At 51.3% G+C, this 23833-nt stretch overlaps 1 pseudogene; it reads left to right on the top strand.

The window, feature by feature from the left end:
* The first annotated feature begins 1856 nt into the window (after positions 1-1856).
* LOC140912906 (up-regulator of cell proliferation-like) overlaps positions 1857-23833 on the top strand; it is a 55374-nt pseudogene continuing 33397 nt past the window's right edge.

Here is a 23833-nt window from a genome sequence, read left to right as displayed (position 1 = left end):
TTTTTAGGCCAAACTGACTTTTAAATTAACCCTCCCCCCCCCCTTATTGTTTTTTTCATTTAGCTTTAACTAATTGGGGATATGAAAGAGCTGAGAGGGTTAACAATATAGTTTGGGTAGGGAGGCATTTGGTTGCATTACATTTAGTTTTTACATTTTGTACTTGAGTTTTTAATTTGGGGAGGGAGTTTTTTGGCTTTTGCACTTGAGACTTATGGAGGTTTTTGTAGCTTTTTTTTTGACGTGTATGATTTTATTTATTTATTTTGTTTGCTGTGTTAGCTGCTTAAAAGCTAAAAAGATTTTTATATACTTTAGGGAAAGGGTTTGCGGGGTAGCAGTTTATAAGTAGGAAGGGCTTTTACTTTTTTGCACTGTTTGCTGGGTCATGTGGTTTGGCTGACCCCTCCCCCCTTATGTTTAGAACTTTTTTACTTAGAGAGTGAGGGCCCTGGTGTGCCTGAAGTTAGCTTAAGTCCCAGACCTCGATAACGGCACTTACTTTTTACACATTTATTATTTACTTTTATTTTATTTACTTTTATATTTAGATGCATTTTTTTAATCTATAACCTTAATGTTTTATGTTTGGACGTAATACACCCTTATTGAGGCAGCAAAATTTTTTAGCTTTGATTAGGTTTGACCTCAACCTCATATTGGGGGTGCGGAAAAAAGTTTTTCAGCACCACTGTGCATTTGGCCTTGTTGCATAATAAATAAGTTTGCATGGCGTGAGCCCAAAGGGACAGACAGTCCCATGGTTAGGATATTTTTTTTGATACCCCAGTATCGATTTTTATAGGTTTTTTTTACCTTTTGTTTGGTGCTTTGGACTTTGAAGGGGAAAGGTTTGTAGTAGTTGCTGCTGTTTTAGCCGGGAATCGTTATCTGAGTCACGGCACCAAATTGTGGAAGAAAACAAGTTCTTACTTTTAGTTTGGATGCAACAAGTTAGAGACAGTTTTATTTTTAGGCAATTGCAAGAAGGAAGACGTCCGTTTGGACAGAGTGTCCTTACGCAAATTTTTAAAGTATAAAAAATGTAAAGCAAGTATTTATAGCGTTTTATTATTTATGTAATAATAAAGCTTTGTTTTGTTTATACTTGTTTATATTTTATTTGTAGCAAAAAATGTTAAACAATTACATTTTATTGTTATTGTAAGGCAAGGTTAAAACCAACTTTGCTTTGCAATTTTTATACGCTTACCAGTTTTGCCTTTACAAGTTTTGCATTAGAGTTAGCCTGACTTTTGCTTTCTTTTCAACAGAACTAAGATGGCTGAACTTAAATCCCTTTTTGTTACTTCCACAGGAAGTTTAGACTTGAAATTAGAGGAGAGTACCATCAGAGGAGTGAAGTTCTGGAACAGCCTTCCAAGGGAAGCAGTGGGGGCAAAAGACCTAGCTGGTTTCAAGATTAAGCTTGATAAATTTGTGGAGGAGATAGTATGATGGGTTAACATGATTTTGGCAATTAATTGATCTTTGACTATTTGTGGTAGATGGGGCCTAGTGGCCTGGGACGGGATGTTGGATGGAATGGGATGTGAGTTACCCAGAAAAGAATTCTCTGTAGTATCTGGCTGGTGAATCTTGCCCACATGCTCAGGGTTCAGCTGATTGCCATATTTGGGGTCAGGAAGGAATTTTCCCCCAGGGCAGACTGGCAGAAGCCCTGGGGTTCTTTTGCCTTCCTCTGCAGCATAGGGCACGGGTCACTTGCTGGAAGATTCTCTGCACCTTGAAGTCTTTAAACCATGATTTGAGGACTTCAATAGCTCAGACGCAGGTGAGAGGTTTATTGTAGGAGTGGGTGGGTGAGATTCTGTGGCCTGCACACAACACTCGCCATGAAAGGCGTGTGTTCCGTATGGCTGATGTCAGGTGTGCAGTCCAGAATAACAGGGTAATATCTTGCTGACTTAAGATCTCCCACAATCATCCATTTGACTTTTGTTGCCAGTAACTGAATGATCTCATTTTAAATGGTTTTCCAAGGTAGTAGTGTGTGTACATTTCTTGGGTGATGACACTTCTTAGAAGCTCCTGGAGTACAGCACCAAACTCAGCCATCAGCTCCACAATTTTAAGGAAGTTTCCATTGTTTGGCACATACAGCTGATCTGACATGCCACGCAGTGCTAGGTTTTTGGGTAGCAAGCATTCTCACAATGGCAAGGAGCCTTTTCCGAACATTTTGCCAGGAAAGAGACTCTGATGCAATCTTCTCTTGATGCTGATCATCTATGGAGGCCTTTAACCTTAGTCTCATCTCAAGATTTTTCACCTATAAAATGCTCTCTGGTGATTTGCTGCCTTCTCATGGCATGCCAGATTTCTAGCCAGATTTTTCCAGTCCTTTGTTTCTGTAGAGCCCAAAGAGGCTGGAACATTAGAATTCAGTATTTTCGATTTTTGAATACATAAGCCGTGGCCTCTCCACTTTCTCACCATTGGGGATTTCATGCCAGTAATGTGTTGGATGGGAACTACTATTTTCATTGTCTTTGGGGAACATGAAGTTTTTCACTTGCTGTGGCCCGTGCAGTACAAGGAAGTCCCTCAGGCTACTGCTCAAGTGGGTCCACAGTCCTGGATCATCTAGACTCAAGGAATTCAACTCAGCAGCAGCAGTTTCTTGCGCCTCCACCACACTCTTCTCTGAGCTACACTTTTCTTCAGGATCGTGCATGGTTACATCCATTGGAGATGCAGATATGGATGCTGCAGTAGCTGCCAGGTCACCTGCACTCTGACTAACTGGAAGATGAGGTATCTCCTCACCACTCACACCCTTACTGGGGCCGGAAGGCTCACCGTGAACATTTGTGTCTACGTATCACAGGAGAGCTCCTTCCTGCTTAGATAAAGAAAGCAAAAGAAGCATTTCTCTTTTTCTGAATGCTGCCTCAGAGGGACGTTTTCTTCTTTCACTCATGACTGCTGTTCTGTGCCAGCTATAGTGGCTCTCAACGCTCAGTTGAAGGGGACAAATAAGCAGGCTGGTAGCAGGGCCTGAGTGAGGGAAGAAATCAGCGTCTTAAGGGCCTAACTGGCTCCTACTACCTCAGCTGACTTCCTGTTCTCCTCACGTGGGTTCAGGGAAGCAGCAGGAAACAGGAAGCTCCCTGAGAAGCTGGGGTTAATCAGTCCAGGCTCCTGGGGATGCTAGAGAGGTACATAAGAGGCTCCTCCTCCTCTCTCTCCCTGCAGCTCCTGCTGCTTTCTGTGATTCTCTCTCACCTTTTCTCCTGCCTGCCTGTTATGTCTCTTGTGCCCTCCTTCCTCCAGCACAGCACTCCACCCTCTCTGTGCATCTCGAGCAGAGAGAATCCACATGCACCAGCAGCAGACACAGTTTTCTACACTCTGGGTCCTACTGGTGCCCCCCACAGTCTGGCACCTGAGTCGACCACCTCAGTTCACCTCCTAGTAAGGCCAGCCGTGTCCTGTGGGCACAGGGCACCTAACTCCCACTGAGGTCAGCCTGGGAGGCTGGATGTGCACATTACAGGCAGTAGACTGTCAGGGCAGCATAATGTACTGAAAAACCGTGTATTGCTCATTGCAACCCAAGCTCTCACTGTGTGGCTCTTTGTCCTGCCTCTGTTGTGTAGAGCAAGAGCAGAGGTTTATGAGATGGCGGCTGCTGCTGTGGCCAGCCATCTCCGTACCTTTCCCATTGTCTCTCTTCTGGCTGTGGATGCTGGACTGCAGCAGCTCCGTGGAGGTCCCAGCCTCGCTCTTTAATGTCCACTCTCCACTTGCTTGGATGGCGCTTCATGGACCATTGAGTAGTCTCCTGAAAACATCCCAGTTGTGGACACAGGCACCAGCAACCGATTCCCCAAGCCAAACTCCCCTTCGCAATCCAGAGAAACAGCCTGGAGCACAGGGTTTGGCCCATGCTGACTGTAGACACCACAGCTGCTGCACGGTGACTCCTGTGACCCCTCTAGCCCATCAGCACTCGGCTCTCCTGCATTCTGCTGAGCGGCTGAGGTCTGGGGGAACAGAAACCCTTTGTTAGAGATGGAAAATCTCTTCACAGGGTCAGTCTGTTAATGGCTGCCAGACGCCTTCCCTGTGAAACCCCAAATGTGCAGCCCCTCTGATTCCCACAGGGGAGATCTCTGCTCATTCACTGGTCACCCGTGGCTGCAGTCTCTGATGGGGGGAATGTAGAGGGGTCTGTGCAGATGGTCCCTTCTACAGCACCCATAAAGGGAGGATATTTGGCCTTGTGATGTGAGGCATGGATCTGAGACTTAGGGCTCCTGGATTCTGTGACTGTGAAAGGGGGTGAGGTCTAGTGGGTGGAGCTGGATTGGTTGACAATGAGTGAGCGGAGCTTGTGCTGAAGGACCCTGGTTCAATCCCCCCAATTCCTGTGGTGTCTACATGTGGCCAGTGATGAGCTGCCAAAATCTTAACAACCGGTTCCCTATAAAAAGTTCTGATTTAAGGGATGTGCCCCAGTATGTATTTTTTGTACAAACAGAGTTAGCATAAGTCTGTATTTTCCCGGGAGGAATTTTTAAAATTTAAAAATTCCTCCTGGACGGCGATTTAAGAACCAAAAAGCCTGACCTGCCTGGGAAAATATGGATGTATATTAATCCTGCCTAAAGTTCTTTTTTAAAAAGATGGGCCTATACTAAAAAGGAGCTCACATGTGTAGGTCCCCGCCACACCCTGGGGGTGTGCTAGGGTGACCAGATGTCCTGATTTTATAGGGACAGTCCTGATTTTGGGGTCTTTTTCTTATATAGGCTCCTATTACCCCCCGGCTCCTATTACCCCCCACCCCGTATCCTGATTTTTCACACTTGCTGTCTGGTCACCCTAGGGTGTGCACATGTGTAGGTCCCAGCTGCTCCCTCTCCCCATCATTGAAGCAGGTGTGCAGGGTTACTGCCCTGGGAACAGCAGGGCACCAGTGGATGTGGGGGTGGGAGCAGCAGGGGGTGGCTGGAGACAGGGGCTGGCTGCGGGCAGGGGGTGCGGCAGGGGGTGGCTGCAGGCAGGGGGAGCGGAAGAGGGTGGCTGGAGACAGGGGCTGGCTGTGGGCAGGGTGGTGGGTGCTCACGGGAAGAGCAGCAGGACGTAGCCCAGGCCCAGCAGAGCAGCCAGGGACCCAGCAGGCAGTAGTGGGAGCCCCAGGGCCAGGGGAGCAGCAGCAGCACCAGGGGCTGGCTGCAGGCAGGGGGAGCGGCAGTGGCTGGAGACAGGGGCTGGCTGTGGGCAGGGGCTGGCTGCGGGCAGGGGGTGCGGCAGGGGCTGGCTGCGGGCAGGGGGTGGGGGGTGGCTGGAGACGGGGGCTGGCTGCGGGCAGGGTGGTGGGTGCTCACGGGGAGAGCAGCAGGATGCAGCCCAGGCCCAGCAGAGCAGCCGGGGACCCAGCAGGCAGTAGTGGGAGCCCCAGGGCCAGGGGAGCAGCAGCAGCCCCAGGGCTCATGCCCAGGGCCAGGCGGCAGCCCACGTGGCTTCCACAGCGCAGCGCCCCCGGCGGCCAGAGGAGGAATTACATCACTTCCCGGCCGGAGCCCATCAAAGCCTCAGCGCCCCCTGCAGGGAAGCGGGTTAACAACTGGTTCTAAAATGGCTTCAAAATGTAACAACCGGTTCGCGCGAACCGGCTCCAGCTCACCACTGCATGTGGCCACGACTTTACTTACCTGTCAGTGTAGGTTGTTCAGACCATTCCTGGATACATGGTACATCTGCTGCTGGCCATCCCTGAGATGTAGGTCCTTCATCCACACAAGGACATGGCATATCAAGGTCAATCCAGCAGCTCCCATCTGGTCTTCACCTCTGCAATGGACGGCTAGTCCGACCCTGACCAGAGAAAGACAGGGTGGTGTTCTTCAGGGGAATCTGCTGGAGCTCCCGTATCCCCCGCTCCACCACACTCCCCCAAACGCGAAGGAATTTCCAAAGATACCACTGTTGGGGACACTGGGGCATGGCCACTAGGTAACTCGAGGGGATGGAAGACCACGAGTGTCGATAAAGCCCCCTCGCACTAGGCCCAGGTGTTCTTGGCCCCCCATCCTGCCTGGAGGCACTCGCAGCAGCTCTGCGTACTAGGCCCACGTGTCCTTGCCCCCCCCGGCCCCAGCCTGGAGGCACACACAGCAGTTATGCTAAGAATCTGCAACAATATGTTGCAGAGTCAGACTGCCTGCAACTAAGCAAGGCCAAACAGGGGAAAGATGGAAGAACAATGCTAAATAAAGCAGCTCTATGTATAGTTTAACAAATGATACAGAAAATCAGGGAACTAGCTGGGAACTGGATTGGCTGGCTATATGGATACTTGGGGCAGCTTGCTATTGGATAAGTATGCTGGAAAAAAGAATGCATAAAAGCCTGTGTAACTTCCTGCTCTGTGTGCAGGATTTGAGATTTTATTCTCCCTGTACCTTTTTGCAGCTGCAAATAAACTTTTCTGTTTCTCCACCCCGTTGTGATTATTGGGTGCAGCACACCGGGTAACGAACCAACTCAAGCTGTTGTTCAGCCTCTCGGCGCTGGGTGCCGGCAACACCACTAATCATGGATAAACAAAGCAGCCAAGATGAGGTCAGTGTGGGTTGATTTACTGAGCAGACTGGTTCTAAAGGAAGAACAGATTTCTCCCCTGCTCTAGGGAGATTCCCATCGGAAAAGTATCTGATGGTGGGGGTGGGGGCAATGCAAGCCCCCAGCCCCTTGAATGGCAGGAAATCAGGACTCGGGGAGTTAAGGGGTGTCTCTGTCCTGCTGCAGGGAGCAGGCCTGGAGAGCAGAAAGGGCACTAGTGGCGTTGTAGGAAAGAAAGTGACTTCTACCAGTGAAGGTGGCTGAAGCTTCTTGCAGACATTAGTCGAAGATCCTCACACCTCCTTTGGGGATCCTTTTTCCCTAGGAATAAAATAAGGAGAATGACGTGTGAAGCCCAGGTCTGGGATCCAGGGAAAAGGCAGAATCTCAGCCAGGCTACACACCAGGAACCTGATCTTTATCCCAAGAACCACAATTACCCAGATGAGGTTTTCTCCCCCATTTGCTTCCAGGTTATTTACTCACAGGATACATTCGCTTGCTTTGCTGTGTTTCCACTCTCTGCATCTGTTCATTGGTTTAAGTAACATTCTTTCAGTTTTTGCTTCTGTTTCCTCTTATTACAGGGTAGCATCTGCTTAGCACCTTCAAAAAATAAATTAAAAACAAAATCCTGATTCTACATTGAAGAGGAAAGTTTCTGAGAATTAGGCTGCAGAACTTTAGTGTCTGCATATGTCATTCACTAGTATTTATTGTGGTGCAGGTCTGATGCAATCTGCCCACCCAAGAATACCCACATGAAGCATGGGGTGCCCTTAGAATACCAGTTAAAAGAGAGGAAGAGAGTGGATTAATAGCGGGAGGGGGGGGAATCCAAAAAAATCCAGTGCATCAGCACTTCTCTGCATCACTGCAGCACCAGTCCCGGGAGCAATACAGGTTAAAAATCTCCGTGGTTCTTTCCCCCTAGAACCACATCCGAGCAGAAAAAGGCCTTCAGCCAATTATTTCCTTACACTCTGAATGGGTGAAATTCAGCCCTGTGCAGACAGCCAGGGCAAGGTCTGTGCATCACAGTGGGTTTAAGTGGCCACTTCACTGCCCAGGTGCTGTGAGACTTCGGTGGCATAGTTTTCATCCTGGATTGGAACAGCCAGTGGGAATCCTGTGAGGTACAGAGCAGAGAGGTTGGGGCCACAACGTTCACCTCAGAGGCTGAGCTTCTACAGACTTTTGGGATGTTCCCATCTGAGGAGGATGATTTTGGCCAACCCTAGTTCAGAGCTTTCAGCACCTCAACCGGTGAGTCTCTGGCACAATTGTTCTAATGTATCTGAACTTTTCAGGCCTTGCCCCCACCTCTGACACCCCTTGTACCTCACCATTGCCCTCTAACAGCCCCTGTCCCTTCTCTTGATCCCTGCCACGCCCAAATACAGAGAGTAGCTCATGCTCCTTCTCTCTTAGACCTTCTTCTTACACGATCCTTCCCTACCTTTTGATAAACTGATCACTGTGCCCTTCCCCAGCTCCTGGAGGAATTGCGGCTCCTCAGGACAACCTGGGAATGGGTGTCTCCTACCTCCGGGTGGGGTGTGTGGTTTTCCATCTAAGCATCCCTGAGAGCCAGTACTTCTCGATTTCACAGGATGAGGCCATGGCTCCCCAAGCCGGGCCAGCTGCAGGCTGCATTGCTGTTGGCGACATGGACAGATCCCAGAACCTGGAAGACAGAGCGGGGAGGAAACCCTTGCTCATTTCCCTTTCAGAGCCCCCTTCAAAGACGGGTCAAGAGGGAAGGAGAGGAGGAAGGGCAGAAAGTGAAGCTGCCCCTCTGGGGAGGGCACTCCTGTAGAACCCAGTCAGTTCCCAGCTCTCCCCGACATTGCTCGGTGTGACCTTGGAGACGTCACTTCCTCACCTTCATTCCCTGTCTGTAAAATGGGGGTACAAGTCTCCCCCACCCCACAGGGAGGAGAAGGGAGGAGAGACCCATTTTCGGTGAGGGACTCAGACACTCTGGGCACAGATTGTGCCAGAGTGAGGGAAGGGACCCAGAGTTTGCTCCCTAGACCCAGGGGAGGAAGATGTTATCAGAAGGTCAGCAAAGGGGATGGGCCAGGAACTGCTGCCATGGACAGAGCTTAGGGATTTGGTCAGTGCCAGGGACTTTGTACCTCCCTTCAGCAAATGGCTTCCCTCTTGTCATCAGCAGTCCATACAGTATCTGAACTCCTTCCAAGTGTCCTGAAGGGGCTCCCTTCATTCTTCTTGCAGGTGATGGATTCGTTCACCCAGGTCGATAGCTGGGAATTTTGGAGAGGTCATTTGTAGCATGACATGAAATCAGTGGGAAATCTACATTTAGCAAAATAAAGGTTTCATTGGCCTTTGCAAATTTGGAACTGATCTGTCCTATCAATCGACGGTACATGTTCAGAAGAGGATGAAGCATGCCATCGTGGTCAGGTGATCTATGAGAGTCAGTCCCATCATGTGGCCATTTGATTCGGTAAAATTCCTGGCAATGGCTGCCCATGGCCAGGGCAGGGTCTCCAGAGGCCTGAAATGCCAAGGAGTTTGGTGCGTGGTGCCTTGCTGAAAGCGCAGAAGTCACATCAGTCAAGCTAAGTCTGAATTTCAGCCCACATCTGGCACCAGCTAATGAAGCAGGCCCTGGTGGTCATAGTAGATGAATCTACTTCCAGGATGAGCACTGAGTCTCCAAATAGGTGCAGTAGTGAAGGCAGTTGTGAGCTGTTTGTGGGCTTTTTGGAACTTGGGTGACCAAACAAACATGGCCATTATGTGGAGGAGAGCTCTCGTGGGGGTTATTGGCTCTGAGAACCCTGGGCCGAAGCAGCAGTAAAGCGGGTGAAGTCTAGGAAGCACTGGTCTTCTTGAGGACTTCAAACTTCATCCCATCTATGAATGGCTTCCACCTTATTTGGATCAATCGTAACATTTTCCGGGGAGAGGATGTAGCCCAAAAACTCTGTGGAGAGTTAGCCGGAGGTACGCTTTTCGAATTCTGTGCTGAGACCATGCTGCCGAAACCTCTCCAGGTTCAGGTCTGGTGCGCATGCTGCTCTCGGTTCTCCAAAAAAAAGAAGTCTGTCACCTGAATAGATGACACTGTGCAGATCCAAAATGGCCCCAAATACATCACTGATGAAGTGTTGCAAGGGCAGGGGACCGTTAGTTAGCTCAAATGGCATGTCTGACAGTTAAAATGTCCATAGTGTGCTTTGAAATCTGCCTTCCATTTGTCCCCTGCCCAAATGAGTGTTAGATTGGAAATCCTCACAGATGAAGTTTGATGAACAACTTTGCAGATTTCCTGCGAGCAAACAATTGTGGGATTCCTAACTGGGGGTTATGGTTCCAAATGATCCTTTTTTTCAGGGGCTGATTGTCTAAAGAGAGACATAGTAGAGTCCCACATTTCTTCTTCCCCAAAAGGGCCTGGGCACCCGTGGGAAACGCTAATTTGCTCATAAACTCTTAGGACCGGTTTTCAAGCCTGTACGCAGGGAGAGCCACTAATTCTGGTTCCACCAATGTGTAAATACTGATGAAGGCAACTTTCAACCAAGGTTGCAGGTCAAGGGGGCAGTCATAGTCCTGGTGCAGAGGCAACGAGTCCCCATTTCTTTCAAAGGTATCCATGTAATCCGGGTATTGATCAGGAATGCCGGGTGTCCGAGTCAAGAAGGTGGAGTAGGTCCAGAGGCAGAGGCTGGTTCAAGGAACCCCGACATTTTCAATCATTTCCATTGTGCAGCTCCAGCAGGGACATCATCGGGCCAGGCTCATGTAGTGAGGCCCTGGTTCACACCTGGTGTGGTGTGTCCCTGTTGCATACAGGCCACTGACTTGCGGAGATCCTGCTTTTCTCCAAAAAGTTGCACCACCTAATGTCATGTATTGCATCTGATCATGATGCCCAGGGGTGGGAGCACAGGTCGCAGCAAGGTGCAGGATTGTGCCGAGGCTAAGAGTGGTACTAGAATCAAGGTCCAGGGACACAGCAGGATCAAAACCGAGATCAGAGTCCATCGACAAAGCAGAAGCAGAACCAGGGCCAGAGTCTAAATCCATGCCAAAGGTCATAGCCCAGTAGTCAGAGAGCAAAGATCAGCCAAGTCAATGTCAAGCCAGAGTCCAGATACAGGCCGAGGGTCAAAACCGGGTAGTCAACGTCCGAGTGGTTGGGGAAGATCAGGAGGAGAAGGCAATGCTGGAGCGGGTCAGTGGAGGGCCTGGAGTGGGGCTAAAGAAGGGCAAGGAGATATGGAATCAAGGTGGGCAGGCAACATCTGGAGCCAAGAAGGGTCACGCCAAAGTCATAATCAGAGACCGGAGCCAAGGGTCAAAGCAGAGTCAACAATGAAGAACCGGAGGGCAGGGCAGGACAGGGTGGTGCATGCAGGCGGGAACCAGGATGACTTATAGGTTCTCCTAGGCACTGCCCAGCTGGATCCCTAGAGACCCCTAATCGGGGGACTCCCTTCCTAGGAATAAAAGAAGGAGAGCAAGATGACAAAGATGTCTCTGACCCTGGGGTCCAAGCCAAGGGGAGCTCCCACCCAAGCATTGTGCCAGGACCCCATCCCTCTCCTGGTTCATTTCACACTCAGAGACCCGCCTCCGCAGCAGGAGGGGAGAATAAAGGGCAGAAAGTGAAGTTGCCTCTCGGGGAAAGGGACTAGCCTGGGATCCACTCCAGTTCCCAGATCTACCCCCAGGAGTGTGTGACCAGGATTGCAGCCCTTCTTCTGTGTCTCAGTCCCCACCTGCCAGATGGGGAGGATCCTTCTTTGCCCCAAGGTGTTAGGGGGGAGTTTCATTCCTGTCTGGGAAGGGTTCAGATACCATGTGTGTGGCTTGGGCTCCAGGTGGGGGATGGTCAGACATTCACTGCAACGGAGTAACATGGGCAATGGGGAGGTCTGAGCAGTGACGACAGGGGAGGGCTCCACATCGGGCCACCCCTCCCAGAATGCAATGATTACTGAGTATAAACCCTGGCTCTGCGGATGCTCCCATTTCTGGGCCAGTCCCATGGCCCTGAAAGCCTGATGCTTCTGAAACTGGCCTCTGGGCATGGGGGCAGGGACCGTATCTGGCCTGGCCCCAGCTCCAGGAGTCAGGGTGGGGCAGGGTGGTGAGAGCGAGGTGCTCGGTCTGGGTTTCTCTCAGTGCTGTGGTGTTTATGGCCCCTCCCACTAGCCCTTCTCCCCCAGGCCCAGCAGGAAAGAGCAGTACCTGCAGCAGGGAGTGGGAGCTTCTGGGCATGGGAAGGGGGGGCCCTTCAAGGCTGTCCCACGGAGCACAGCCCCTGCAGCGCTTTGGGCACCTGGCGCAAGCACCGGATGTAGAACAGGTGCGCCATGATCGCTGCTGTCACGTCCTCCTGCTGCAAGGGAACAAGGATCGGTCAGAGCCTCCGACACCCATGGCAACGAAGGGCATGAACGGCACTGGGAGCCAGCAAAATTTCCACCCCAACCCTCCCCACATCCAAGGGACAGATTCCCGCACCCAACCCTCCGAGACGAAATCTTGTCTCCTCTCAAATGACCTCCAACCCCACTCCCACCACTGTGGAATGAACTCCTGTCCCCTTCCTCTCAGTCCCCCTGTGAGAGCTATTCTACCTCCCAACCCAGCCAGGGATTAAGCTCCACTCCCCAGAATCCCCTTATCCACCCTCTCCCCCTCCAGCTGAGGGGCTGGAAGGCTCTGGACAGTAGTGCTGTGGGGTGAGAGGTTGTGGACACCTTTCCCAAGGGACCCCCTCCGCCCCCCGTTATTAAGATGATGCCATGGACAGTAGCTCTGGGGAATGGGGCACTTCAGCAGCCTCTGCTGACTGACTCCTCCAGTTCTCCCAGAGCAGGTGGTGGCTGGGATAACATGATACTAGGGCCCTAGGAACCAGCCTGAGGCCGGGAGGGGTATGAAACTCTCACAGGGGGAGTTGGCAGCCCCTAGCATGAGCAATAGCAGCGTGTCATGTTGATGTGACACATGTTTGTAAATAGCCGAGCTGGGTCTGCTCTGCTTTGAGCTGTTCAGGGGAGAAGCTGACACCTACCAATGGCACCTGCCCGGGTTCATCCTCTCCTTGCTCCCAGGTCAGTGCAAGGGGATGGGATGGGAGTGACTGTCAATGGCCTGGAGGTGAAAGGCCCTGGGTGTCCCTCCCCAATTGATCCTTCTTTGGTTACCTCATTCCCGATCAGCTGGCCGGCTTCCCCCAGGATAGAATATGTCAGCACAAGCCCAGCCTGGCTGACACGGAGCTGGGGGTCATGTATGGCCAGAAGCGCTGCCTGGAGGAAAGATCTTTTCTGGCCTTCCGTGAAGATCTCTCCAAAGACCTAAAACCAACAGCACCAGAGCCCTTGTCAATTGTCCAGAACCAGGCTCCAAATCCCTCTACTATCTCACAAGGTGGACAAGAGTCCTCCTTGTGCAGCCAACTTTTGGGGTCCCATGGACCAAGGAACCCCCTTAAGTAAGAGGTTGCAGGCACTGAGGAATAGCTCTTTCTGGAGCGGGAGTCACCACAGGTGCCATGACATGCTGGGAACGTGTCTGCGCAGTCTGGAACCCAGCTCACAAAGACAACAAAGGACCCGCTACTGCTCCCAGCAGCGCTATTTCCTGCAGCTCACCCGCTAGAGGTTAGGGGCCTTTTCGATCTGCTTCCGTTCCTGCTCCCCATTCCACCGACAATCCCACGAGTGTCACATATGCTGCAGTGACTCAGCCCAGGAAAGGAGCTCAGTGTCCCTCACACAACGCCCAGGGCAGGGGCAGGTTCTGCTTCCTGACTCGCCCTGGTGCTCGGCAAACCCCACACCCTGCCTGTGCTTCCAGAGGTGCAGGGAATCCAACAAGGATCTGGTCCAGCAATTGCTGGTGTGAGCTTCCCAACTCACTGACCCAGGGGCTCACCTCTCAGACACCAGGGTGTCAGCCAGGGAGGCAGTGAGCAGAGCCAGATTCCTGGATATACAATCCTTCATTAACTCAACCCACCAGAGGATCCCTTTTATGCCATGTAACCATGGATCCATGCAACACACACAAGCCTGGACCGTTAGCAAGGGTCCAGCCCAGGCTCCTCGGCCTCTTGCAGCCAAACACTGTCTGCTGGAAATAAGTATCATAGAATATCAGGTTTGGATGGGACCTCAGGAGTTCATCTAGTCCAACCCCCTGCTCAAAGCAGGACCAATCCACAACTAAATCATCCAACAGATTTTTGTCCCAGGTCCCTAAATGGCCTCCTCAAGGATTGAACTCATAACCCTAGGTTTAGCAGGCCAATGCTCAAACCACTGAGCTATCCCTCCCCCTACAGAACACACTCACTGCAGGGGGAGACAGCTCCACACCTGAGCTACTGCAATACCCTGGCCGAGAGTCCTTACCTCCCCCACCCTGGCCATGTTTCTGTACGCCAGGCGCTCGGTGTCTTGGAGCCCGTCCCGACACCACAGATCGCTCTCCTCTCTGATGTTCAGCCCTGGGGGAGAAAGACACACCCATTGGGGAGGTTTGGCATCTGGCTTTAATGCCTGTTTCCTTCTCTTCCCTTTGCTGGGTGAACACTGGCTGGGGTTCTCATGGCATCCACGGCCCAATGGACTGGCAGGGTCCCCACCAGGTGCTTTAGTACCTGAAGGGGGATTTGTCTCATTCATCACAGTAATCAGGTGACCCTTACGGTCATTGTGCTCTGGGCATGGGTGCCTGTTAATGGTGGCTGCTAATGCTGAAAACGCCCCACAGCCACTGACTTCAGGATCTGGCCCTAGCTACCCAACTGGTGACATTCTACAAGCTTTGTGTCCATCCCCTGTGGTCCCTGCCCCTGCCTTCATGATGGGCTCTTTCCCTCCATGTGTCTCAATAGGTCCGTTCCTGTCCCCTCACCAGCTGGCAGCCCCCTGGGGGGGCTGATTTCTCTGGACTGGGGGACAGAGCCAGGCTATGAGGTAAAGCAGCTAATTTCCCTGGCATCTTCGTCCCCTTCCTCACTCCCTGAATTAGGGAGATGAGTGTGAGTCATCATCTAAGCTGGGGTCAGTCTCAGAGGAGGGAGCTTCTTTGTGTAGGGTCCCTTGGCCAGTAAGTGGGGGGCCCAAAACAGGGGCCTTCTTTCCATTGGGGTCCCTCTGCCCTGCTGCAGTTAGTCTAAGAGCAGAGGCCTTAGTTCTATTGGTGTCCCAATGGCCAGCTGGAGCTAGTCTCCAAGGGACTCATTTCTATGGGGTCCCATTGCCCAGCTGAGTTTCTTACCCCTCCTCTGCAGCAGGAGCCTCTGCAGCCAATAGATCCCAGCCCTGGCTTGCCGGCTGATGTCATCGGCTGGGTCAGAGAGGTAGAGACCCAGACGCAGCACAAAGTTGCCCGCCTTGGGGAAATCGGAGGAGGTCTGGTGGAGGAGGAGAAGGGGGGAATCCATCAACATTCTACCTTCAGCTCCCCAGCTCCCCGGGGCCAGAGCTCTGCTCCCATGCATCTGTAGGAGGCACTGGGGGAGAGGAACTAGAGCCCTCTTTCTCTCTGCCCCAAAGGGAGCTTGGAGCAAAGGGACCCACGGCCTGGGCCCTCTATGAGCACTAGCTGCCAGGCTTCTCCAGATTAACAAGGGCACTGAGGCCAGGCACGACCCTGCCAGCCAGTGGCCTATGGAATGGCGCAGTCCCTTACGGAGCCAGGGGGGACCACTTAACCAGGGGATGAGGAATTTGACTCAAGCCCTGGCTCTGCAGGATGCTGGGGTCAAAGGTCACTTACGTCAAATCCGGAGAGGGAGGTGGCAAATCGGAGCAGGGCAGCGCTGCTCCGTATGGCCCTAGCTCTCTCCTGGGTGTTTCTGGAGTCGAGCCAGAAATGGAGGTGCTGCGGGACAAGAAGGCAGGGGAGGGTCAGCCGGCAGGCTTACATGCTCTACAAACGAGCCTCTCCCACTCCACATGGGGCAGAGAACTTGTGCTCAGGGTGCAATATCTGACTCCTCATGTGGGGGTTCATGACACTGCCCACATCTTGCTGGGCACAAGCTGTCACTGTCTCTCCAGCCTGGGACAAAGCTCAGCCTTGGGGCTGGTCTATTTGCTCTGAACCCCTGATCCATCAACAGCCCATCAGGATCGAGGCACATGCCCTGTGCCCCCAGACCCCAGCTCCAGAGGCCTTGGTAGGATGGATGGAGGGGCCGTGGGGACAATCACTCCAGGAACTGCCGTGTCCCTAGGACAGAAGAGCTGATTCCCTCAGTCTTCTCCTGTATCTCAGGGTCTCCCTAGAAAGGAGCCAGTAACTTTTCTCAGAGGCCTGTGTCCCAGGTCGCACAGGGGTTTCAATCTGTCAGTCCCCAGCCAGGCCTGGTGCTCACTGTTAGTGCTCAATGGAACCATGCAGAGCTCTGGCTGACAGTCCCAGCTCCTTCCCTCTGCCCCCGCCCCTTCCCCGCCACCACTACCCCGGATGGCGGAAGGGTCCCAGCATTCAACTGCACTGATGGCTCTGGGAAAGCGTGGCCATCTGGGTCCAAGCTGGGAGGACACAATGGAAACATGGTTCTTCTAGTCTCTCCGTTGCAGCCCTCCCACGGGGTTCATGGTAAATTCCCCCCCAGACCCTCCCATTCTGCTCACCTCCAAGAGGTGCTGCAGCTTGTCCGTGGTGGGGGTCTCTGCCAGCAGGCCCCCGAGCATGGTGTCCAGGCTCTCTAAGTAGGTGTTGTGCAGAGCCTGTGTCATAAATATAAAGGCAAGGGTAAACCCCTTTAAAATCCCTCCTGGCCAGAGGAAAAATCCTCTCACCTGTAAAGGGTTCAGAAGCTAAAGGTAACCTCGCTGGCACCTGACCAAAATGACCAATGAGGAGACAAGATACTTTCAAAAGCTGGGAAGAGGGAGAAAAACAAAGGGTCTGTGTCTGTCTGTGTGATGCTTTTGCCGGAGACAGAACAGGAATGGAGTCTTAGAACTTAGTAAGTAATCTAGCTAGGTGGGTGTTAGATTATGATTTCTTGAAATGGCTGAGAAAAGAGCTTTGCTGAATAGAAAGAATATTCCTGTCTGTGTGTCTTTTTTGTAACTTAAGGTTTTACCTAGAGGGATTCTCTATGTTTTGAATCTAATTAACCTGTAAGGTATTTACCATCCTGATTTTACAGAGGTAATTCTTTTCTTTTTACTTCTATTAAAAGTCTTCTTGTAAGGAAACTGAATACTTTTTCATTCTTCTAAGATCCAAGGGCTTGGGTCTGTGGTCACCTATGCACATTGGTGAGGATTTTTACTAAACCTTCCCCAGGAAGTGGTGTGCAAGGGTTGGGAGGATTTTGGGTGGAAAGGCGTGTCCAAACTTTGTTTTCCCAGTAAACCCAGATAAAGTTTGGTAGTGGAAATCCAAGGGCAAAGGGTAAAATAGTTTGTACCTTGGGGAAGTTTTAACCTAAGCTGGTAAAAGTAAGCTTAGGAGGTTTTCATGCAGGTCCCCACAACTGTACCCTAGAGTTCAGAGTGGGGAAGGAACCTTGACAGCCTGCAAGAAGAGGGAGCACCCGTCAGTCATGGGACATGGGGCTACCCCTCTCAGGGGACCAGGAGGGTTCTCTGGGGAGCTCTGGCCAGACCCAAAAGGTACATCCTGGCCTCTGCCATTCACATCACTGCAGGGACACTTAAAAAGAGTTCATGGCTGGATGCCTGCTGGCTCTTCAATCCTTGCCCTTAGCAGTTCTCTGCGCAGGGCCTGGTACCCAGCAGAATATGGAAAAGCCAAACCGCAATGGGTGGGAGGTAGGATCCCTGGGAAAGTCCAGGCAGCAGAGCACACAATGAGGAGAAGAGGGAAGGCTGGGATCAGCCACAGAGGGGTAACGCAATCCTCACTGGCGGGAAGGGGCCCTCCCTTGCAGTTTGTGTCATCCCCCCGACCCCACACGCCCTGCCCGGGCTTGCCCCCCGCTCTGCTCACCCCTCCCCTATTCTCAGCAGCTCCATCAAACCGAGGGGGCAGGGACCAGAGGCCGCTCCTGCTCCTGGGACAGAGAAGTAGGATCATGACCTACCCGGAAGTGGGTGGTGTCCTGCCCCGTGCCCATAGTGAAAATGGTGTATTGTAGAGCCCGCAGGAGGCGTGACTCCAGCTCCAGGGCAAGTGGTGGCTTCAGTTTGCTGGAGGGAAAGAGGAGCCCGTGTTATGCTTGGCAGCACCGGAGTGGCGCTGGCAGTGTCATGCACATGACCCTCCTCCCCTGCAATGATCCCTCCCTGTGGTCACTGTCACGTTACGGGAGTGAAATCACCCCCAGCCAGGAAAGAGGGGATGTCCCCACCTCCTCTGCTGGGGGATGCAAACAGACACGGCTGGGGTTAATCTAGGCCTGAGAGGATCTGCACCAGGGTTAGAGCAGCTGGATGGGAGGGTCCTGGTACCTGAGGCTGCAAACCGCGGCCATGGAGCTGGAGACGATGGAACTCGGCTCAGACACCATGGGCAGATCTTCAATCAGCTCCTGAGAGACCCCAAGGAGATAAAATTGCATGTGAGATTCAGGCCCTGTAGACCCACAGGCGCTTCCCAGGGAGGAGGCCAAAGTGCTCTGCAGAAACAGTCAGTGTCACCCCCACCCCCAACCAGCTGGCCTCCCCATTCCTCCCATCCATCAAACTTACTCTTTCCTTCCTCCTCTCCCACCCAATTCTTCCCTCCCCTCAGCCTCAGCTGCCCCTCCGGCCTTACAGTTTCCCCACTGCCAGTTCCCCATCAGTGTCAGAATTTCCTCTTTCCCTGCTCCCCAGTCCTCATCCCCAGGAAGCCCTGTCCTCTGCTTCCCCCTCCAGCCCCACTAACTCTTCCTGCCATGTTGGGCTCCCTCACCCCAGGAGCCGGGCACGGGGTCCCACTCACCGCAATGCTCTCCACAAGGGCCGCTTTGGAGAAGTGCGGCTCCAGAGTGTCCCACCCCTGCTGCTGTGCCGACAAGCACAGACGTGGGACAGCGTGGAGGAAGCGGAGCTGTTTGGCCCTGTCCTCCACCCACTAAGAGTGGGGTTGTGGGAGAGAGAGAGAGAGAGAGAGAGACGGTCAGGTAGGGACCTCCCCACCCCACCTACAAAAGCTCCAGGTCTCAGGACCTCCCTGGAGTTGGACAGGGAAAGCCGCCCCTCTTCCCAAAACCAGTGTCACCCTGCACAGACTAGGGTTGTAACTGGGGCAGTGTCTGCGGGGAGCGGACACCTTGGCCTGCATGAGATGAACACCCCCACTTTGGGGTGCCAGGTAACAGGGGAGAAGTGCCCCCCATTGCGGGTGATGGATTCTCTGGGACAAGACCCCGAATGTGGGTGGGGATGGAACAAGGGGCAGGACAGACTTGGGGGCAGTGCAGCTGGAAGATTTTTGTACCTCAACTCTGCCCTGGAGGTGCTGCTGGATGACCCTGATGGTGTCTTGTTCAGGGGACACATCCTCCTCCTCCTCCTCCTCCTCCAGCTGGGCACTGAGGGTCTCTGCACCAGGGAGAGAAGGAGAAAAGCATCATTTATGCTACTGCTGTGAGAATGCAGGGTAGAGAAATGGCTCAATGTCCCCCATCCTCAACAAGGAACCCCATGGCATCAAGGTCCCCACCCTGCCCTTCCCAGAGATGACCTCAGCCCCATCAGCCTCAGGGCCCCGTAGCCATCAGCCCCCACCCAACATTATCAGGGGAGGCTGGAGTTCCCCCAACTCTGCCCAGCATCTCCTGCCATGGAGTGTGGCTGGGCCACTCCCACAGGTGTCAGTGGGGCTCCCGTGGCTCCGTCCTGGCGCCTTGGTGAGCCAATGGCCACAGGGTGTGTCATAAATATCAAGGGAAGGGTAACCACCTTTGTGTATACAGTGCTATAAAATCCCTCCTGGCCAGAGGCAAAACCCTTTCACCTCTAAAGGGTTAAGAAGCTAAGATAACCTCGCTAGCACCTGACCCAAAATGACCAATGAGGGAACAAAATACTTTCAAATCTGGAGGGGGGCGGGGGACTAATCAAGGGTTTTGTCTGTCTGTGTAATGCTTTTGCTGGGGACAAATCAGAAATGCAAGCCTTCCAACTCCTGTTAAGTTAGTAAGTAATCTAACTAGCAAATGTGTTAGATTTTCTTTTGTTTAATGGCTGGTAAAATAAGCTGTGTTGGAGGGAATGTCTATTCCTGTTTTTGTGTCTTTTTGTATCTTAAGGTTTTGCCTAGAGGGATTCTCTGTGTTATAAATCTGATGATCCTGTAAGGTATTTACCATCCTGATTTTACAGAGATAATTCTTTTACCTTTACTTTTATTAAAATTCTTCTTTTAAAAAACTAACTAATTTTTCATTGTTCTTAAGAACCAAGGGCTTGGGTCTCGGTTCACCTGTACCAATTGGTGAGGATTATTATTAAGCCTTTGCAGGAAAGGGGGTGTAGAGCCTTGGGGGATATTTTGAGGGAAGATGTCTCCAAGTGGTCTCTTTCCCTGTTCTTTGTTTAAAATGCTTGGTGGTGGCAGCATACTGTTCAAGGACAAGGCAAAGTTTGTACCTTGGGGAAGTTTCTAACCTAAACTGGTAAAAACAAGCTTAGGGGGTCTTTCATGCAGGTCCCCACATCTGTACCCTAAAGTTCAGAGTGGGGAAGGAACCTTGACATGGTGGCAGTGGTGGGATCATTTTGGACCAGAAGCACAGCAGGATTTTAAAAGGTTTTGTAAAAGGTGATTGCAGCTGTAGATTTTGTCTCTCTGTCAGGGGGACAGAGCAGCAGGCATAACAAAAGGAGTTTTCTGTCGGCTGAGAACAGCTATCAAAGAAAAAAGGTATCGGGTTACAGCACAGCAAAATTTTACAAGTCAGGGTTTTTGGGTTTTTTGCTTTATTTCTAACTCTTGGGTGTAAAGTGAGTTAAAAACAGAGAGGTTAGGAGGACAGAATGCCATGTTCAACAGAAGCTGCAATTAGCCAGATTTGAGGCTGAGGAAAAACAAAAGGAACATAAAAGATGGGTCGAACTGAGGCAGAGAAAATGAAGGCAAAAAAAGAAATGGAGGCAAAGGAAAAAGAAATGGAGGCAAAGGAAAAAGAAATGGAGGAGAGGGAACAAGAAAAGAAGCATGCAGAGGAGAAGAAGGAAAAAGAGAGGAAGCATACAGTGGAGATGGAGAAGGCAAAGGCTCGGCAGAATATACTAAATAACCCTAACAATCCTTCCCCAACAATCCACAAATCCTTCCCCAACAATCCATTACACTATGTCCACAGTATAATGAATCCAGTGATATTGCTGAATATTTTCTCACCTTTGAGAGACTTTGCACACTCCATCAAATCCCTGAAGCTCACAAGATGACCAGATCGGCCGCAAGATTGCCTGGAAGAGCTCTGGACATATTCAATAAGATGGTGATTGAGGAGGCTTCGAACTATAATAAATCCAAGGGTTTGGTTTTAAAACAATTTCAAGTTACACCTGAAACTTACAGAGTAAAAGTGAAAGCCCTTAAGAGAGGACCTGGACTAAGTAATGTGGCTTATGTAAACCAGAGAACAGATCTGTTTGAGAAATGGCTCAATGGACAGGATGTAACTAGCTTTGGAGGAATACGGGATTTGATAATACAGGAGCAATTCCTGAATATGTCCAAGGATGATAGATAGCAGTGTTTATGGGATAAAAAAATGGACTCAGCAGGAAGTCTTGCTTTTTATGCTGATCTATACAAGCAGTCCCAGAGTGCCAGAGAGGCGGGGCAAACCGGAACAAAACGGGTGGAGGGAGGAGAGAGGAACAACCCTGGTCACAGTTGGAGCGGATACCAGAAGGGACACCCTCAGACCACATCCTACCACCCGGGGCAGCCCAAGGCCCCAACTACACCCCAAGGAACACTCCAGACACCTTGTTGTCCCACCACACCGTTCTCCAGCAACCCACCTCGCCCCAGTGACCAGTCAGCTGGGCAAAGTTTTAAATGTAACAAGCCGGGACATGTCAAGCCCAACTGCCCCAAGAACCCCTGGAAATTATAGTTCATTGCACCAAAATCACACCAGAGGTCCTCAGGCCCAGATGCCTCCCAGACACCCTCAGAGTGGAGGGAAACTGTGAGTGTGGGCAGGAAGAAGGTCACAAAATGGAGGGACACCGGAGTATTGGCTATCCAGGCTTCCTTAGTGGACCCCAATTTAATTGACCCAGAGGTCCAAGTGACAATTCAACCCTTCAAGGCCAACTGTTTTGACTTGCCTACAGACAAGTTGTCTGTTCGCTACAAGGGCTTGTCAGGAACGTGGACTTTTGCAGTCTATGATAATTATCCCATCCCCATGCTGTTGAGGGAAGACTTGGCCAATCATGTGAAGCTAGCCAAGAAGTTGGGAATGGTCACCCGCAGACAGGCTAAGCAAGCTGTCACACCTAGCTCTATTTCGGAGACTTCTACCAGGACGCACTCAAAGATATTGGAACCCGACCCCATACAAACGTCTGCAACAGCAGGAGTGAATCCAGTCACAGAGACCCAGACAGAGCCAGTCCCAGAACTGGAACCAGCAAAAAAAACAGCACCAGACCCATTGCCAGCACTGAATCCAGTACTTGCAACCCCAACACCAGAGGGCCCCACCCAACCTGCACTGGCAGCAGCAGATAACCCTACACAAGAGGCTCAGCCAGAGCCTAAACCCCAACATAGTGCACCAGCCAAGAGCGGTTCACAGTCAACTAAAACAGCCCCATCACCTGCATCGCTTCCAGAGGGACCAAGCCCAGGTCCACAATCCAATCAGGAATTGATGTCTCCAGCATCAAGGGAACAGTTCCAGACCGAACAGAAAGCAGATCAAAGCCTCCAGAGAGCTTGGACGGCGGCACGGAACAACCCACCGCCTCTCAGCTCTTCGAATCAATCCAGGTTTGTTGTAAAAAAAGGACATTTATACAAGCAAACTCTTTCTGGTGGATACGAGGAAAACTGGCATCCTCAGAGACAGTTGGTAGTTCCAACTAAGTATCGGGTAATGCTATTAAGCTTAGCCCATGATCATCCTAGTGGCCATGCTGGGGTGAACAGAACCAAAAACCATTTGGGAAAGTCGTTCCACTGGGAGGGAATGGGCAAGAATGTTTCTACCTATGTCCGGTCTTGTGAGGTGTGCCACAGAGTGGGAAAACCCCAAGACCAGGTCAAAGCCCCTCTCCAGCCACTCCCCATCATTGAGGTTCCATTTCAGCAAGTAGCTGTAAATATTCTGGCTCCTTTTCCAAAAAAGACAGCCAGAGGAAAGCAGTACATACTGACTTTCATGGATTTTGCCACCCGATGGCCAGAAGCAGTAGCTGTAAGCAACACCAGGGCTAAAAGTGTGTGCCAGGAACTAGCAGACATTTTTGCCAGTGTAAGTTGGCCCTCCGACATCCTTACAGATGCAGGAACTAATTTCCTGGCAGGAACTATGGAATGCCTTTGGGAAGCTCATGGGGTGAACCACTTGGTTGCCACTCCTTACCACCATCAAACAAATGGCCTGGTGGAGAATTTTAATGAAACTTTGGGGGCCATAATATGTAAATTTGTAAATAAGCACTCCAATAATTGGGACCTAGTGTTGCAGCAGTTGCTTTTTGACTACAAAGCTGTACCACATCCCAGTTTAGGGTTTTCACCATTTGAACTTGTATATGGCCACGAGGTTAAGGGGCCATTACAGTTGGTAAAGCAGCAATGGGAGGGGTTTACACCTTCTCCAGGAACTAACATTCTGAACTTTGTAACTAACCTGCAAAACACCTGCCAAACCTCTTTAGCCCTTGCCAAAGAAAACCTACAGGATGCTCAAAAAGAGCCAAAAGCCTGGTATGATAAACATGCCAGAAAGCATTCCTTCAGTGTAGGGGACCAGGTCATGGTCTTGAAGGCACTCTAGGCCCACAGAATAAAAGCATTGTGGGAAGGGCCATTAATGGTCCAAGAGCTCCTGGGAGCTGTTAATTTTCTCATAGCATTCCCCACCTCCAACTGAAAGCCTAAGGTGTACCATATTAATTCTCTAAAGCCCTTTTATTCCAAAGAATTAAAGATTTGTCAGTTTACAGCCCAGGGAGGAGATAACGCTGAGTGGCCTAAAGGTGTCTACTACAAAGGAAAAAGTGCTGGTGGTGTGGAAAAGGTAAACCTCTCCATGACCCTTGGGCATATGCAGCGACAGCAAATCAAGGAGCTG

The sequence above is a fragment of the Lepidochelys kempii genome, chromosome 6 (genome assembly GCF_965140265.1).
Source record: "Lepidochelys kempii isolate rLepKem1 chromosome 6, rLepKem1.hap2, whole genome shotgun sequence".
NCBI classification, from domain to species: Eukaryota; Metazoa; Chordata; order Testudines; family Cheloniidae; genus Lepidochelys; species Lepidochelys kempii.
Note: the sequence above shows the minus strand (reverse complement) of the source record. Positions and strands in the feature narration are given on the sequence as shown.